The sequence below is a fragment of the Chrysemys picta genome, chromosome 7, assembly GCF_011386835.1.
Source record: "Chrysemys picta bellii isolate R12L10 chromosome 7, ASM1138683v2, whole genome shotgun sequence".
NCBI classification, from domain to species: domain Eukaryota; kingdom Metazoa; phylum Chordata; order Testudines; family Emydidae; genus Chrysemys; species Chrysemys picta.
This window is the reverse complement of record NC_088797.1, coordinates 114015308-114032254: the sequence shown is the minus strand read 5'-3', so window position 1 is coordinate 114032254 and position 16947 is coordinate 114015308. Positions and strand designations below refer to the sequence as shown.

At 41.5% G+C, this 16947-nt stretch overlaps 1 long non-coding RNA gene across 1 annotated transcript; it reads right to left on the bottom strand.

Moving 5' to 3' along the window:
- Positions 1-7612: 7612 nt before the first annotated feature.
- LOC135972798 (uncharacterized) lies at positions 7613-16667 on the bottom strand. Its single transcript, XR_010589320.1, has 3 exons — positions 16516-16667; positions 14793-14990; positions 7613-11592 (listed from the first exon to the last, which is right to left on the bottom strand). It is a non-coding gene; the product is annotated as an uncharacterized LOC135972798 (long non-coding RNA).
- Between the last annotated feature and the right edge of the window lie 280 nt (positions 16668-16947).

Here is a 16947-nt window from a genome sequence, read left to right as displayed (position 1 = left end):
TCCCAGTCTTAAATGTTCATGTATTACCTCATCCTGTAGTCCAGACCTTAATACACAAAGATAATTGTATTTCAAGGTCATGCCAAATATGTATAGGCTGAGTATCTCTATTCTTTTCATTTCCATCTTCTATCTTGCATGGGTGCATATCTACACTTTACAAAAGCTCTTCTGCCCATATGATAATGAAGTCTTTGAACCTGTCTAAACAGCGAGAACCATGTATGCACGCCTTGTGAAACACTAGTTAAGAAGACCAGACATTTTACTTTTAACACCTTGGAGCCTTTTAAAGCACCCCCACCTCCCATTGCATGTCTGAGCATATATCCTCTTTGGAACAGCTTCTGTTAGCATGTTAATGAACACTTCACCTCAGGGGTTCTCTCTGTTTCTTGGCTGAATAAAGTTTGGAAAAGTTACAATTCATAAAGTACATCTTTACATCCAATCTGCCACGGCAGCAGATACATAGCAGACAGCAAGAAAAGGACCATTACAGTTATCAAAAGATGAGTGACTTTAGAGAGGTTACTCACATATTCATCTACACAAGGACTTCTACTAAAAATCCATCCAGCTCAGTAACCTATACTGGCAGGTCTTACCTTCTCTGCACTTACTGTCTACCACATGCATCTATCCAACATCTCAAACAGAGTAGGTATTTCTGGTTTACACAACCTTCAGTATATACAACTTCTTCTTTCATTCTTGATGCAGTTCTGTCATTCCCCTCTGGAAAATTGGTTGTATAGGCGGATGATATGTCAGTAATCACCTGGAAAACAAACAAACTGTGTAATAAAAAGTGGTGAAATTTTCCTCAATATAGCATTTTCCAAGGAGATTTCCTGTGTACAGTGTGACGAATCATATCGCAGACTATAGGCAATACTTTCCTGTAACATTCATTACGTTAAGTCAATTGGTACATATGTTATTCCTGAACATCTTTAGCAGCTAAAAATGCCTATGAAATATACATCTGCTTTTTTTCCTACGTATGGGTACAAATATAGGGCCAGATCCTCAGCAGGCATGAATCAATTCCATGGCAGTCAATGGAATTACACTAATTGAAGATCTAGCCTATATCTATTTACAATAAGCAAGGTGTCCTGAGGAGGCACTTCTATGATATTAACGAAGAGTAGCAGTCTGCAGAACATTGCAAATGACCACATATGCCCTAAAGCCAGGGTATTGATTAGTATGTGAACAGATAACTTTTTAAAAATGGGACATAAACACCAGCAGCCAAGAATCCACAGGGATATTTGCTGAGGGGAAGAATCTGTCCCAGGAAAGCTGAAATATTTGTGTGCTTTGAATGTTTGTATATGCAGATAAGGAAATACCTACTTTTTTCTCAGGGCTGATCCTGCTGGGAATGGAGCAAGTGAGTTCTGTTAACTCAGTGAGGCAGATGGCTTGTTTCCCAGCTGGGTACAAAGAAGATGTCAGAATTCTTTAGGAAGAGAAGATCTAGGGTGTGGGCAGAGCAGTCCTGTGAGAGGAACCTTAGAAACAGTCAGTCCTGGGGAGAAGGTTTCAGATGACCTTTTCTTACTTTATTGTTAATTTCAGTATTAAATTAAAACCCAAGAAGGGGGTGATTTTGGATTCTACATAATGTGTACACTGTGTTTCAGAGCAGAGTGGGAAAGGCATCTGCTCACAGGGCCTTTGCGTGCTACCGCAATGCAAACAATAAATAATTGTAATTCATCTGTAATAAACATTAGTTTGAACTTCTCTCCACAGAACCCTCCAGCTAACTGGAATTAGAGGCCTAATTATTGGAACGTGTACTTCAATATGTTTTAATTTTGTGTTTTTTTTCTTTAATTGTTTTATACTGTAAGCCTGCTCTAGAAATAACACTATTAAAGTTTCCTTTCAAAACAAAGATCAAAGAGACAAGCAATTATTTCATTATCCTTAAAGAGCTCATAACATAATGAAAGGAATGTTAAAAATAAACTGAATGGGTGTTTTTAATTGAAAGAATATATCAGTCATGATGACTTTCCTCTGGGAATAAAAATTATCCAGGATTCAGTTTTCACTGCTTTGAATATATCATGGATTCTCTGTTCCTAATAAATAACTATGTGAGGTTTTCTCCAATAATAAACTAAGGATGAAATTAGCAACAGTTGTATCTGCATGCAAGTAAATGCGTGGGATTAAATGCTAGCTAATAGAGCATAGAGAAAAGTTAGATAATATTGGGCCCAATTGTTCCCTCTAAATCTATGCATGGAGTGGACTCTGGACTCCGAGATCTTGCCTTTATGCCACAGTATGAGGAGGGAGGGTCACCACCTTTATGACACCACCATTCCCAGTCTGCTGAGGTCTCTCTGTAGGGCCAGGGATCTGTGCATTTGAGCGCTGCAAGGACATGCATCATCCCTGACACCCAGTGGCAAACCTGGTGCCAGGCAGGATAGACTGGGGTTGTATTTATGTTTTGTCAGAGTCCTGCTGTGCTTGGGTATGCCTCTTCAGACAGGGTTACAAGGGAAAACACTGGATGAGGAAATCCTAACAGCATGGCTTTAATGTAGCTATGCTGCCTGCCAGGGGGCCCTGAAATGACTACTGAGCTATATTTCTCCAGCTGACTGTGTGGCTCCATGGGGATCTCCATGTATTTGCTTCTTTTAGAGAAGGGGGTAGGGAAGAAAGCCACCCTCACCCCCCGTGACGATTTGAAAATAGGTCTGTACAATTTATTAATTCAGTGTGAGATTATGACCCCTATGTGTCCGTGTCACGCTGCCAACTCCAATTTGAATGTGCAGCCTTTTGCCTTCTGGAATCGGGTTGCCTAGGCAGCACTCTCTTGGGGCTCATCAGGGCGTGACTCACCCAGCTGCGGGTCCCAGATGTTGGGTGTTGTAGTGCCTTAGCCCTCTGGCTATAGCACACGCGAGATATTAAAGTCTAAAATAAAAGGATTTGTCACCAGGACCCTGCCCTCCTTTTCAGGGCTCATCTCCATGCAGCCAATCCTTTTTGTTAATCTTCCTGGGCTGCACCGGCCCATTCACTGGGAGGCTTGCCCAGGTAGCAAGCTGTCCCAGGCTCTTGGCTGGAACCAGGCTCTTGGCTGGAGCCAGGCCTCTCTTGTTGAGGAAGACGCAGAGCCCTGCTTTCCTTCCTGGTTAGCCCCTAACTGAGCCGTGTCTCTTCCTTTTAAGTTCCCTCTGCATGCCTCACACTTAGTACAGGTGTAGTGAGACGGTGCCTATTGTGTCCACAGGCCTTCTGTGGAAGGGTGGGTGGGCCAAACCTGAGGGGTGCTGCAATCCCATGCGGTAGGCCACAACACCAGAGCAGGGAGCTGGGCCCAGCCCTGCAGGACAGGAGCCACTGTTGTGGAGTGAGGGTGGGGGTGGGGGTAGGGCCTCACTGTCCAACCCCTCTCCTCCCTAGGCCTCACCTTTCAGCACCCCCATTATACTTTTGTGTATGTTGATGGAAGGAAAACTGCATTATTTTGGGGTTTCCCTAACTGATGGCTTTCCCTCCACATCTCTGCTGTGAAATTTACTAAAAAACTTCTGTGCTAAAATTGTAGCCTTACTCATCAAGCAGGGGCCTCCTGGCCTGCCCCCTGGACCCAGATGTTCCCCCATGGACTCAAAAGGGATGGGTGAGCTAGTGAAGGCCAGTGCAGTTAGGATGTTTATTGTTTTGTATGATCTGTACTCTCTTGTGCTTTGTAGCACTAAGTAAAAGAGCAGCCGAGGTTTGTATTCTCGTCACTGCAGTCCTAATGGGTGGCCCAGAGGGAATGCTGCTCACTGGGATCACTAGGATCTGTGACACCCCCATCCTCTCAGTTGAAGAATTGGAGGAAACTGAGAGGAACCTTGCAGAGTTTTCCTCTCCTTGGCCGCCTCCTGTAACTATTTCTACAGGAGGGGGAGATCTGAGACTTTTTTTTTTTAAGTTGCAGAAAAAAAGTTACCCCCTTCTCCCTGTGACTGGTGAGTAATTGTGTGCTTTCCAAAGCGAACACAGACGTGGCCATGGTGATCATGCATCTGCAAACTCAAGTCTTGATTTTTGAAACTCATGATATGGGATTTTGTAAGAGCAGTCTGTCAGAAGTACAACTACTGGGGGACAGGGACAGAGTGGGGAAGAACATTTGTGGCAATAGTTCTCTTCCAAATAACTTAGAACAAAACTGTACAGTTAGGAAATGTCTAAGGGGAAGAGCCTCTTCCCTCTAGGCTACCTGTTCCAATCTATCTTAGCCTGCTAGTAACCTAAAGTTATCATCTGACAGCTGGTTGGTGACCTATCTGAGGAGAATTGGGCTGGTCGGCTTTGAGCTCCTAGGAGACACATATGCCATATATCACCACTGCTAGAACTGACACCAGTTGACCTCCTTACTGGCAGTTTCAGCAGAAAAAACAAGAACTGAATGAGCCATAGAGAATGAACTACTATGTGACCTCTATATATGATCCTTCCAAGATAGGGTTGAAGTACATTGGCAGGGCGGAATGGGTAGGGTACTATGAGACTTTCCTTGCCACTGCTCAGACTGTAGATGTTCTGTGGATAAAAAGAAACCTACCAGTCTGGTTTCTTTCACAGAGAATAGAAATCCATTTAAAGAAAAGGGCTGAGGGGGAGTGAGCCTGTGTCCACTCCAAATTCATCCCTCTTTAGCACCAGTCAGCTGATGGCAAACGGGTGATATTAAGCCTCATGTCTGTTATCATACCATACCTGTACTATCCTACCGGAGCAAGAATGGGAAATAAGAATGGGAAAGAATGTGATGAAGAAGGTTGAGCCCTGGTCTACACTTAAAATTTAGATCAATCTAGCAACATTGCTTAGGGAGGTGTGAAAAATTCACATGCTTGAGCTCCATAGTTAAAACTGATCTACCCCCACTATACAGGCAGCTAAGTCAATGGAAGAATTCTTCCATCAACCTAGGTACCACCCCTCAGGGAGGGGAATTACCTACATCAGTGGGAAAAACCCCTTCCATCAATGTAGGAAGCATCTATGCTACGGTGCAACAGTGGCATAGCTACAGTGCTGATGCTGTAGCACCTGTAGTATAGATATACCCTTAGTGTGACTAAGAAGTAAATCAGAGAAGTTTTAAGGAAGCTCTCTCTATGTAGAATCTAAGTTACCAGGGATTGAAACAGATGTGAGAACAGCCAAAGTAGCACGTGATGTACCTAGATGTCTCTTCCAAAGACAGGTAGCCATATTTTCAATAGAGCACCGCTCCCATTTTGTCACTCAAAATGAAGTGGCCAGTGGGAGCTGCTGCATACCAAGCACTTTTGAAAATCTGACCACTTCATTCAGGTGCCTTCAATGGGTACAGTGCTTTTTTTGACAAACTGGTCCAGAAGGCCCTATTCCACCCACTGAAGATAATGACAGAACCCTCGCTGGTTTCAGTGGGAGCAAGAGCAGGCCCTAACTATCAGAAATAGCAGCATGCTTGTTACCTCTGTGTCCCAGCATGGCATTTTCACTGGTCTGCACACAGTTTTTGTACCTCTATAACTAAATTGGTTAAGGGTATGATTCGTTACTGAAATAGTTATTCCCATGTCAACCCTAGCGTGGACACATTTGTACCAGTCTAAAGGTGCCTTCGACAAGCATAGTTTCTTCCCCTTCTCATATGGGAATAAGCTATCCCAGGATAAAGTATTGTTAATACTGGTATAAGTACAACCACAGTAGGGGCAGTTGCACCACTTTAACTATTCCAATATATATAAAGCAGCGCAACTTTCTAGGCCTTGGCTACACTTACCCGCTAGTTCGACGGCTGGAAATCGAACTTCTGGGTTCGACTTATCGCGTCTAGTCTGGACGCGATAAGTCGAACCCGGAAGTGCTCGCCGTCGACTGCGGTACTCCAGCTCGGCGAGAGGAGTACCGCGGAGTCGACGGGGGAGCCTGCCTGCCGAGTGTGGACCAAGGTAAGTTCGAACTAATTCGAACTAAGGTACTTCTAACTTCAGCTACGTTATTCACGTAGCTGAAGTTGCGTACCTTAGTTCGAATTAGGGGGGTAGTGTAGACCAAGCCCTAGTGTAATCAAGGCCTTATATGGCAAATCAAACTTTCCATCTCACCCTTACAATTTTTCTGTGTTCCTGTTTCTTACATCATAGAGTTTAAAGCCAACAGGGACCACCAGATCATGTAGTCTGATCTCCTGTATATCACAGGCCTCTACACATCACCCAGTTGTCACCACACGAAGCCCATCCACCAGCATTAGATCAAAGCTTTATAGCCCTCAGAAGACTAAACTACTGTGTGTCAAGCAAAGAACAGGAAGGACTAAGGTACACCAGTGCCTGAGGCCCCTGCAGTGGTAGGAAATTGATTGAATGAGATGTACCCAGATGAGGAAGTCTCTTGCTGGAGCAATTCTTTTCACATTTTAAAACTCTTTTTTAACAAAACAAAATAGTACATTTTCATAAAAGCTTAGCTTGGAAGATGAAGTCGCATGGGCTGCCAGAGGATCAGTAAGGACTGGATATTGGCTGTAGACAGTGATAGACTTGGGCTTTTGTAGTTAACCAGTAAAAATACTAAAACAGGCAATTCTGTCATCACATAAGAGACAGCTTTCAGCTTTACTAAATGTCTTTCTACTTAAAAAGTTAATGGAAACCAGTCATGGTGATAAAATCTGTGACTGTCTTAAAGAAAAGGAATTCTTGGTTTCTTGTGGTAGAAAGAAGACTGGAATTTAAATTCTTAGAATGTTCCTACTTGTTTTTGATTTTTTCTCATCTGATAAAAAATGCCAACATTTTTTGCAATAACAATCTAATACAGGGAGGGAAAATCCACATTTCAATAAAGTAAAAATATGAGAAAATAATGCAAAAAAACCTCTCAAATTATGTGGGAGGGGGGGAATAAAAACACACACAGAGCAAAAACAGAAGGCAATGAGAAGCCAGAGAGAAAAGGACCAACACAGGAATCTCATTCGTGAAGGCTGATAAACACAGAAGAGGAGAAACCACCACTCAAACCACTTACAGTGCAGCAGGACAAAAAACCAAAAACCCCAGCAAACATGTATAGACTGAAGCTAGAGATAACACAGAGTACAGAAACATTCTGAGAGAAATTGGGGCGGAAATAAGAACAGCATCTGTTTGCATAAAGAGGAATATAAAATAACCAAATGTGCTACAAGACTGCAGAAAAAGAGAGGATCCTAAAAGGAAGACGTTCTGAAAATGAAGAGAAGGAAACCCTATAAAGCTGTTTTAGCTTTACAAAGTATTGAACATTTTGAAAATCTCTATATATACACACATAACGCATCTTCAGTTATACCATAACCTATTTTTCCTATTGCAACCACCTTATGGGCCAACTCTTACACCTTAGATTGTAAATTCTTTGTTCTGTTACTTTAAAAAGGCGGCACTATAAAAAAAAATACCAACACCAGCAGAGGAATGAATAGGACATAAGCTTTACTTGGTTTTATACTACATTGTACCACTTGATAGAAAAAAATAGTATGAAATTAGATGATTCTTCATAAATGTTTAAATTTAGTAAGTCCACTCAATTTTGAGCATTAATGATAGCCTTTATGGGCTTTAAAGGTTAATGGACAGTGAATCATTATTATAAGTAATATTTTTACACCTGGACTCTTATAATTTTGTACAGGAGTAACAATATTAAGTGTCAGCAAAAGACGACATTCTAAAAATGAGCTTTTAAATAAGTGCACTATTGCACAGAAGAGGTAAAATGGTGATTAAGTACTAGTCACACCTGAATAACTAAAGCTTGTTTTTGTAGGAAAGCTCTCTTGTTTTACTAAAATAAAGGGAAAGTATCAATTACAAATAGATTATCTTGGAGGTTTTTTTCTTGGTTTGGTGTCAAACTACAAGGAGAAGCTGGAGTTTGACAAGGATGACGCTATTTTAAAAAAATGTTACCAAAGGAGGGTTCGTAGAGATGAAATGCTAGAGTAGAATTCCTGAATGGTCCAGGATCCATCACTCACTCTCCTGGGGCCAGGTACTGCAATGGGCAAGATCCCTCTGCATGGGCAGACCCCTCTGCCCAGACACAGACCCATTCCTTTCACTTTAGTTGTAGCACTGGGGACAGGGATTGAAAAGTCCCCATTGACTTCTATGGGTGAAATTTTCAAAGAACTCAGTGATGGCCCAATGGGAAAACTTTCATTGACTTTAATGGGAGCAGCAGTAAGCCATCTCTGGAACACATTTGAAAATCCCACCTACCAGTCTCAGTACAAATAAATCCAAATACAAGTGTTTCTTAGGATTCTAAGTAGCTGTAAATGGGGAAAATAGAAGGGTTTGTAGCTCACTCTGTGCTAATCCAATTTTTATAATTTATCTGAATAATTCATGTAAGAGTTTCAAACTCTTAGGAGCAAAACTGTGATTTTGTAGAAAAATCTACTAGTTTCTCCCAGAAAATGGCTTATATTCTATTGACTGTAGCTTCTTTATTTTCTATCACCTGCAGTTGTTGCTACAATATTTCCTTGATCCAATTTGTGTCCATTCTCTACAGTTGTTCATTAGATAGGAGAATTATGCTAAGAGAGAATTTAGAAAAAGAAAAAAAGGTTGTTTCCTCAATCAGGGCCTGATCTAGGGTGACCAGATGTCCCAATTTTATAGAGACAGTCCTGATTTTTGGGTCTTTTTCTTATATAGGCTCCTATTACCCCCCACCTCCTGTCCTGATTTTTCACTCTTGCTGTCTGGTCACACTAGCCTGATCCCAAAGCCCAGTGAGGTCAATGGCAGTCAAAGTAACTGACAATGAGAGTCAAACTAATTGAAGTTAAATGTTTTCCTCAGTAAAGTAAAATAACCCCGAGCAAACAAAGATTCCTGTAGATGTTTTTCTAAGAGAAAGTAAAACATCATTAAGTAAACTTTCTTTAGTTAATACAGTTATAATCACATACTGTTATATTAACTTTATACAATGTAGTCTTTAATCTTCCTAATACATAGCATCTTAGGCTGACTGTTTCTTACTGCTGGAAGCTGGGAATTGCCCTTTAAAAAAAAAAATACAAATCTCTTTGTTTTTAACTTTGGAAACGACAAACAGAAAAGGCTCTGAAGTAAAAAACAAAGAAAATACATAAAGAGGCACATGCAGAAGGCAGTGATCTGAGAGAGGAGCCTTTAATAAGCCAAATAGGTTTAGCTTAATGCACATTCATGCCTTTGTTAATTTAGCTGATGATTTTCAAATGAACGTGCCCTGCTACCCCCATTTTACAGAAAATATAGTTACCCTCACTGCCTGCTCCCTGCTGATTTGCTGTGGGTGAGATCATTGGAGATCACTTAATCTGAAGGTGGAAATCTTCTTAGTTATTTCCCTACAGATATGCTGAATAGGCTAAGTGTGGCAATCATGTGGGAGGGGGCAAGAGTTTTGCTGCAGATTTTCCCATGCTGCAGTCTCCACATTGCTCCCCCAGCTGCATGAGACCAACTCTTACTCGTGTAGCTTAAGCTGAGGACTGATCTGAGACATTTTAATAGTTGCTGTTGTATCTGTACTGTACCCAAAGGCATGCTAGGTACCTCACAGAGCAAACAGATATGTCCCTGCCTCAAGAAGCTTACCCTCTAGAGTTTAGACTTAATAAAATAAATGAGAATAAGTAAAAACAAGAGGGAGGAGTTGGACAGGGTCACTTAGACGAGAGGCCAGTTGGCAACAAAGAGTTCTTGGGGCACCACTGCCAACACAATGCTCTCCCTTAGAGCCAGCTAGCAGGGCATTGCTGTTCTCTCCCAATAGCAGCTGTCCAGTAATACAAAAAAACAGAGCAAATTTGCAACTGGCCTCCGTTGTGCAAAATAAAACAGGTACAAAATGAACTAGTTCTGTGACCAATGGTCCTAAAGTCTAGCCGGGGAGTTTCAGTAGTGGTGCTGAATCAAGGGATATTGTTGGAGACAACACTGAGTAGCGAGGAGCTGCTCTGTTCACAAATAGCATAATTTAGTATCATTACAATAATCCACTTCAAATCAGTCAGGGGAAAATGTGATGCAAAACTAGGCCAAAATTCCATTTTGCTCAACTACAGTTTGTTTTTTTGGAAACTGTTCAATTCAGTGGGAAACCAGAAAGAAAGCTACTTTTATTAACTATATAAGATCTGTCATTGTTCAAAAGTTACCTTCAGCATATTAATTCAGGAAACTGCACATCCAACTACTGGATTTTAGACAAGGAGGAGTTCCCGTGGATTGGAATACATTATTGTTCTTATTTAGGCCCTGATCATGGAAAGGGGGCTCTGCAGGGGTCCACCCACCTGGAATTGCTTACAGAATGAGGGCCTATGCATTTTACAGGCCATCTCAACACTTCTCCTCTATGGCTTAAACAACCCTCTGTTTCAATTTAAAGCATAGAACACATTTCAAATACTTAACCCTTGCACAGCCATTCTCTACCATTGCTGCAGCCTATCCTATCCTGACCTACCCTCTTTCTATGGAGAATTTATCCTACTTTGGGCTCCAATTTCCCAAGCACAATTTTGCACTTACAATTAAGTGCTTTTATTGTATTGATCCTAATTCAAGAAGGAATTTTAAACTAAATGACAACTGGTAATAGCCAGACCATGCAGCTAGTAACTGAAAAGGTGTGGGGGGGGGGAAGGGGGGAAAGGGGAGGGCAGGGAGTTGTTTTTTTATTAACATGCTTGACCTCTGTGCCATGATGATGCATTTGGGAGCTTGCTGAACGGTTATTGTTATTTAGCTCTTTCATGATCACCTGTTTAACAATTTGCTGTCTTCAGGTTGATTTCCTATATGTTGCATGACTGAAAACGATTTAACATTTACCTGTGACCTAAATATGAAGAAAATTAAACTGCTGAAAAACCAAATACTTTTATACACAACGTATCAACCTATGGAACTCACTGCTACAAGATACAGAGCCAAAGAGCTTAGAGGGACATTATATCGATAGTAGGAATATCATCCACAGTCATACTAATTTATTACTATTATTTATGACTTCTATTATGTTCAAGGATCAGGCACTTAGTGTGCCAGATGCTGTACAAATATAATTTATGACAAGATGCAACAAGGGTACAATGAGCAAATAGAGGGGAAAGGGGTAGGGAAGACAGGGGTAGCAGTGATATAAACATGTTATGTAGGCTAGCTACATAACATGATGGTTTTGAGTCTAAAAGTTAATAAGGACCAGGCAGTAAATTAACACATAAGCATTTACTGCATAATTGCACACTAGGTGTGTATGGGGCAGGAGAGCTCCGCAGGGAGATGACACTTTCTTCTGAAGGATTTGGAACTGGACCCTGTCAGAACAGGATTCCAGTCTAGACGTACCATTGGGCCCCATCTGGTATGGCAGTCCTTATATTCCTTTGTGTAAGAGTCTCTCTACCCTTAAGCCCATGTTGGAAAAAGTTCCTCACTTTGCTGGAGGACAGTAGCAAGATCAGATCCAGTCACTGTAGAAAGAAATCTGAAATAAAACAGGTTTTTGATTAAAGAAACGTACACAAGGCAGTCTTTAACAGGATAATGCAGCAAAGAGCATAAATGTTATATTTACAGTACATGCGGAGTAAATATTGCTACAGACTCAAAGAAACCAATCCCCAGAGGTTTATTTCAACTATTTTAAAAACTAACTGAAATAATCCATATTTTATGTACAAAGCACCTGTGTCTGTGCCCATCTATAATAACCCCAAGCACATAACAGTTTGCGCTTAGGATACTGCTTGACCTTATTTGTCTGTATTACTGTAGTGCCTCAGAGCCCCAGTCACAGGCCCATTGTGCATGGTGCTGTACAAACAGAACACAAAGACAGTCCTTGTCCCAAAGAGCTTACAGTCTAAGTATCACCTTTGTCCATTGCCTCTCTATTTCCAGCTTATTGTTTGTTGCTTTCTCCCACTGCCTCTTGTCTAAATCTTTAGACCAAGTTCTCCAGGGCAGGAACAGTGTCTTTCTCAGATGTTTGGCTGGCATCTAGCAGATTCTTGGGTGGTCAGTGAATAAATAACAGTATCCATAATGGAACTTTATAGCAGTAGTTCCCAACCTTTTCTCTGCCACAGCACATCTCAAGCTCCAGGGGCTCTTCTCCCAACCCCTGGCCAGTGGCTGCAGGAGGGAAGGAGAGGGGCAGAGGAGCTGACCGGTTGCTCTCACAGGAGGGAAGCAGAGGGAGATTGAGCTCTGATTGGTTGCTCTGCCCTGGGAGGAGTCAGGGCAGTGAGGCAGATGGCCAATCAGAAGGCGGCTTCCCCCCCCCCCCTTGTAGTTTTTTTTTAAAATTCCATGGCACACCTGTTCAGGCCGGATGGCACACCAGTTGGGAAAAGACTGTTTTATGCAGCTCTTTTTTGAAAATGGATTCTGATGGGCAATGGTCTATTTAGATTCTATAGATATATTTGCATCCAGAAAGCAATCAAAGTCTAAAGGTATGGTAAACCACATGGTCACCAACAATTTTTTTTTATTTTCTCTACTATTGTATAATTCTGTTGTGACCCCATGGAAGTGGATGCTAATGAGTGGCCTTCTGGCAGCAGCTTTGCTATAAAGCCATGTGAACTCATACCCACTGAAAGCTCAAAAGGCTTGTTTGCATTTACATGTTTCCACACATCGCTCTTCAAAACTCATTTCTTTCCATTATTACAACTAGTTTGTGATTTCTGCCTTTCCCCTTCCAGTTTTAAACTTGGGGATGCAACATCTCTAAAATTTTCATTTATTTTGCTAGTTTTAGGTCTGTCATCATCATCCCATAGGACAGAATTATACAACCTGGCCCCACCTATGACCCCATTTACACCTGTGTAACTCCACTGAGTAATGGAACTACCTCTGATTTAAGATGAGGTGAGATCAGAATCACCCCTTAGAATACCTTCTCTCCTGCCATGTGTAGCAATGGTGAGACTCTCAAAGCATCGGGTTTCAGAAAACCCCAGTACTATAGACAATACGTTAAACCTCAGCAAGCCTCCTTTCCAGGTTTCTGCAATTTTTCCTTCAGAAATAAGCACCCATTTGATAGTTAGGATGACAGAGTTCCTCTTTATTGTTCCAACAGCAGCTTGAACACTTACTTCCTCTCAGACAGTAATAAAAGCAGTTTTGTTTCTGACGCTGTCACATACATGCTATATTTTAAATACATAAGATCAATCCAGCACTGCAGATGTTCCAACATGTCTTCCTTTATTAACTGGACAACTCAATTTAGCAGTCCCAGATCATATGACTAGTATGCAAGCCTCAGTAATACTGTGTTGATAGGTTCTTAGAGCTAAGGAATGCACCCTTACCCATGAACCACTGACATTTTCCAGAGAACAACTTGAGAGCATTTTCACTATTATCCAGATTTCTCTGTCATGAAAGTTACAAACAGGATTTCTCCACTCATTTGACTCCGATCAGGTAGGACAGGCTCAGTGCAAGCTATTCCTTTTTTACCTCCAGCTTTGTTTATTCCACTTCCTGTCCTTGATTTTCCTCATTGTAAAGGACTTCAGTTATCTGCTTGTGTAAGCTTTCTCTTGGCCTTTTTCTGGGCACAACCGAGTAGCTGATCAGTCACATGACTTCTCCCTCCGCATTGCTTGTATTTCTGTCCTCTACTTCCCTTTTGCTGTCCCTAAAAGAGCTGTCAACGTGCAACTCCTTTAAGGAGACATTAACCTTTCCAAAGCCGTGGAGTTCACCAGTTTATTACATTCCCAATTGAATAGATTAATACTATTAACTTTCTAAACTTAAAGTAGGTTGTTCTTTCCCAGGGTTCTGTACTTGCATAACGTTACAGTAAAGAGAAAAACTGCTTTGTAAGGACACCATGGAGTCTCATAGTCAAGCCACAAATTCAGTGTGGCAAGACTGGACTAAATTCTGCACTCATGCCTTCTGGTTCATACAGGGGCTTACTTCTGCAGCAAGATGGAAACACTACAACAGCTTCAAATCAACTGAGAAATACAGGATTATAGTGAATTAAATATGAACAGGACTAAAACTGTCATGCAGTCCCTTGTGTCATTTGTTTTGGTATTAAATTCGGTTTTCTTACAATGTCCCAAATATCCAGTTTTCTGCAGATTTTTGTTGATAATCATAATAACTGCATTTCAGAAGCTGGAGATGTTGACCCAGGAGACTATCTTCAAGCTAATAATTTGATTAAATAGCAGTTCACCTACAATAGAAGCAAGCAGCAAACTTCTAACAGTATATAATAAATACATAGTAACACAGTCCAAATGCACTTTCCTTGTTTTAAAGAGGTCATAGGAAACCTGTAAAAATAACCTCAACAATCCCTAGCAAATTTGACTTGCCTATAATACTCTCACTTAAAATGAGCTCTATAAACTTTAACGATCCTAATTAAAGAGCTCAAGAGTTCTAAAAATACATATATGGTGTCACTGTGACACAGCCGGTAATAAAGGGCAGTATGTTGTTGCAGCACCATACAAGCAGCCCAGGGAAGGAACTATGATGTGGGGAGCCACAATTCCCTCCTTTCCTTCAGGGAGGTAGTAATATTCTTTTGACCTGTACCAGTGGTAAATTACTACCCACCCTCCCGCATTGGCTCATCTGCGTTTACTAGTGCATTTAGGGGCAGAGCCAAGACTCTTCCCATGTTCTCCTGCTCACCTGCGCCTGGAGTGTAGTGAACGGGCATGCAGAGGTGTAATTGGGGTTATTAATCCCCTTTGGGTCCCTGTGCAGGTACACACCATGAGTAAAAATCTATCCCATCATAAAAGACTGGAAGGGCCCAGGCCTGCTTCCTGATGAGACTGCTCCGCCTCCATTGTACCATAGAAAGAGGTAGTCTTCAGTATTGCCAGCCTGGAGGGTGATAAAAATCATGAGTCAAGTCTCCAAAACTTATGAGATTGGCTTGAAAAATGAGGAAACTTAAAAATAAATGTGGGATTCTTTTTATTCACATTCCGACTTTGGAGCCTTCGGGGTATGCTCACATTTTCAAGCTTCTCTCTAACTGAAACTTACTTTTTTGAAAACTCAGATTCTCAGCTAATCCCATGCCTCCAGGAGCTGGAGCTTTAAGAAAGATACCAAATATTGCAAGACTCATGATGAAGCCATTAGACTTGGCAACACTGAGTCTCTTTTTTAGGAAAAGGATGTCCTTTCCAGAACATTCATGATTTCTAAAATTAATTTTAATTCACAATTTCTCATGATTTCAGAAGCTAATTTTAATGATGTATTAGGATATTGTACTACAGCAATTTTTACTAGAAGTTTCCTATTTCTAGTATAGTAATGGAATATTTCCTCCTCTGAACTTTACAGTTTTTCTTTCTACTTTAACTTGGCAAAAAAAAGTGTACAAAGTGTTCACTTAATACAAATGCCAATTTATCTTTCTGAAAGCTTTCATAGTGTTTCCAGCATTTATAGAACAAATAAAAATGCAGGGACAATGATGCTTTTATTTCATATGGCAGTGTCTGAAACTTTCAGCATTCTATCATGACATGTAGGGGCCTTTAAATCATTATGGCACGACATGCCCTTAATATGATCATAATAAGAGGGGCAATTAAACACATTAGGAAAGGCAGAAGACAATTTGGAATAAGAAAGCGGATGGACTCTTTCTGTACATGTGGACTTTTCCCAATAATCTTGATTGATCCTGGTTACAGACATTGTTAACACAACACCTGCTCTGTGTGTGTGTGTGTGTGTGTGTGAGATTTTTTTTTCAGACCTCAGTCTTGCCCAGCCCTCCTTCTGTAAAAATTAGAAAAATCAGGGCAAGTGCGCATAAGGGGGGGGGGGGGAATTCCCAGGTGGTATATTGCTGGCATAGAGATCATTCTGTAGGTGGGATGACTTCAGTGCTATTGGACTCATGATCTCCATCAGGTAGAATGGCCCTTTAGGGGCGGGTGTCATTACCAGCCAACACAACTTAGAGCAGCTCAGAGGTTGCTCTAAGTTGCACTGATGTCCAAATGAGTCACATGATCAGGTAATGGTTGGCATAAGAAAATCAGGGCTGTTGATTTCAGTGACACTGTTAAAGCTTTGTGCTTTTCACAGGTCTCCATATTCCACGTGTCAGATTGATTCAGTACTACTATTTCTCGATACACCTCAACACTGATAGATAGGAGATCTTTGTCAGCTCAGAACTATTAGTTGTTTCGATTCCTGTAGTGCTAGGAGAAGCCCCAGTGCTGGACCTGGACCCAAACCATGGTGCAAGAAGGCAGGAGCAGACTGCACCTTGCATCACAGAAACCTGCTCAGATTCCACTGGTTGGATCTCCACACCATGCTGTTCATTTAAGTTCCCTCCACCAACACCTTTACAGTTTTGTGCAGCAATACTACTTACAATGTCCCTTGTATCCTCTGTCCTTTCCCCAGTGTCAGAGAAGAAGAACTCTCCCTTTCTAGGGAGCTCTCTGGCTCTGGGCTCAGTTAGCCCTACTCCTCCCTCCTGCACTTCCTTTGTGCATCTTTCTGATCAGTCTTGAGCTGATGGGCTAATTGGCTCTTTTGCTCACACCTGACTAGATCATTAACAGCTATTACCCAAATCAGCCTTCTGCAGGGGTGGGGGGGGGGGAACTAATTAGTGTCAGAATCATGGGAATATAGGATCACCTGTTAACTTCCTGCACTCTGCCACAACAGGACAAAAAGACCTTGCCCCAAAGAGCTTATAGTCTGCATAGGAGTTTTCAAAGAGAGGTAGCAGGCAGAGGGTTGATCACAGGGCTGCTGCTAATTAAAAACTCTTGAATTGTAACCCTGACTCTTACCA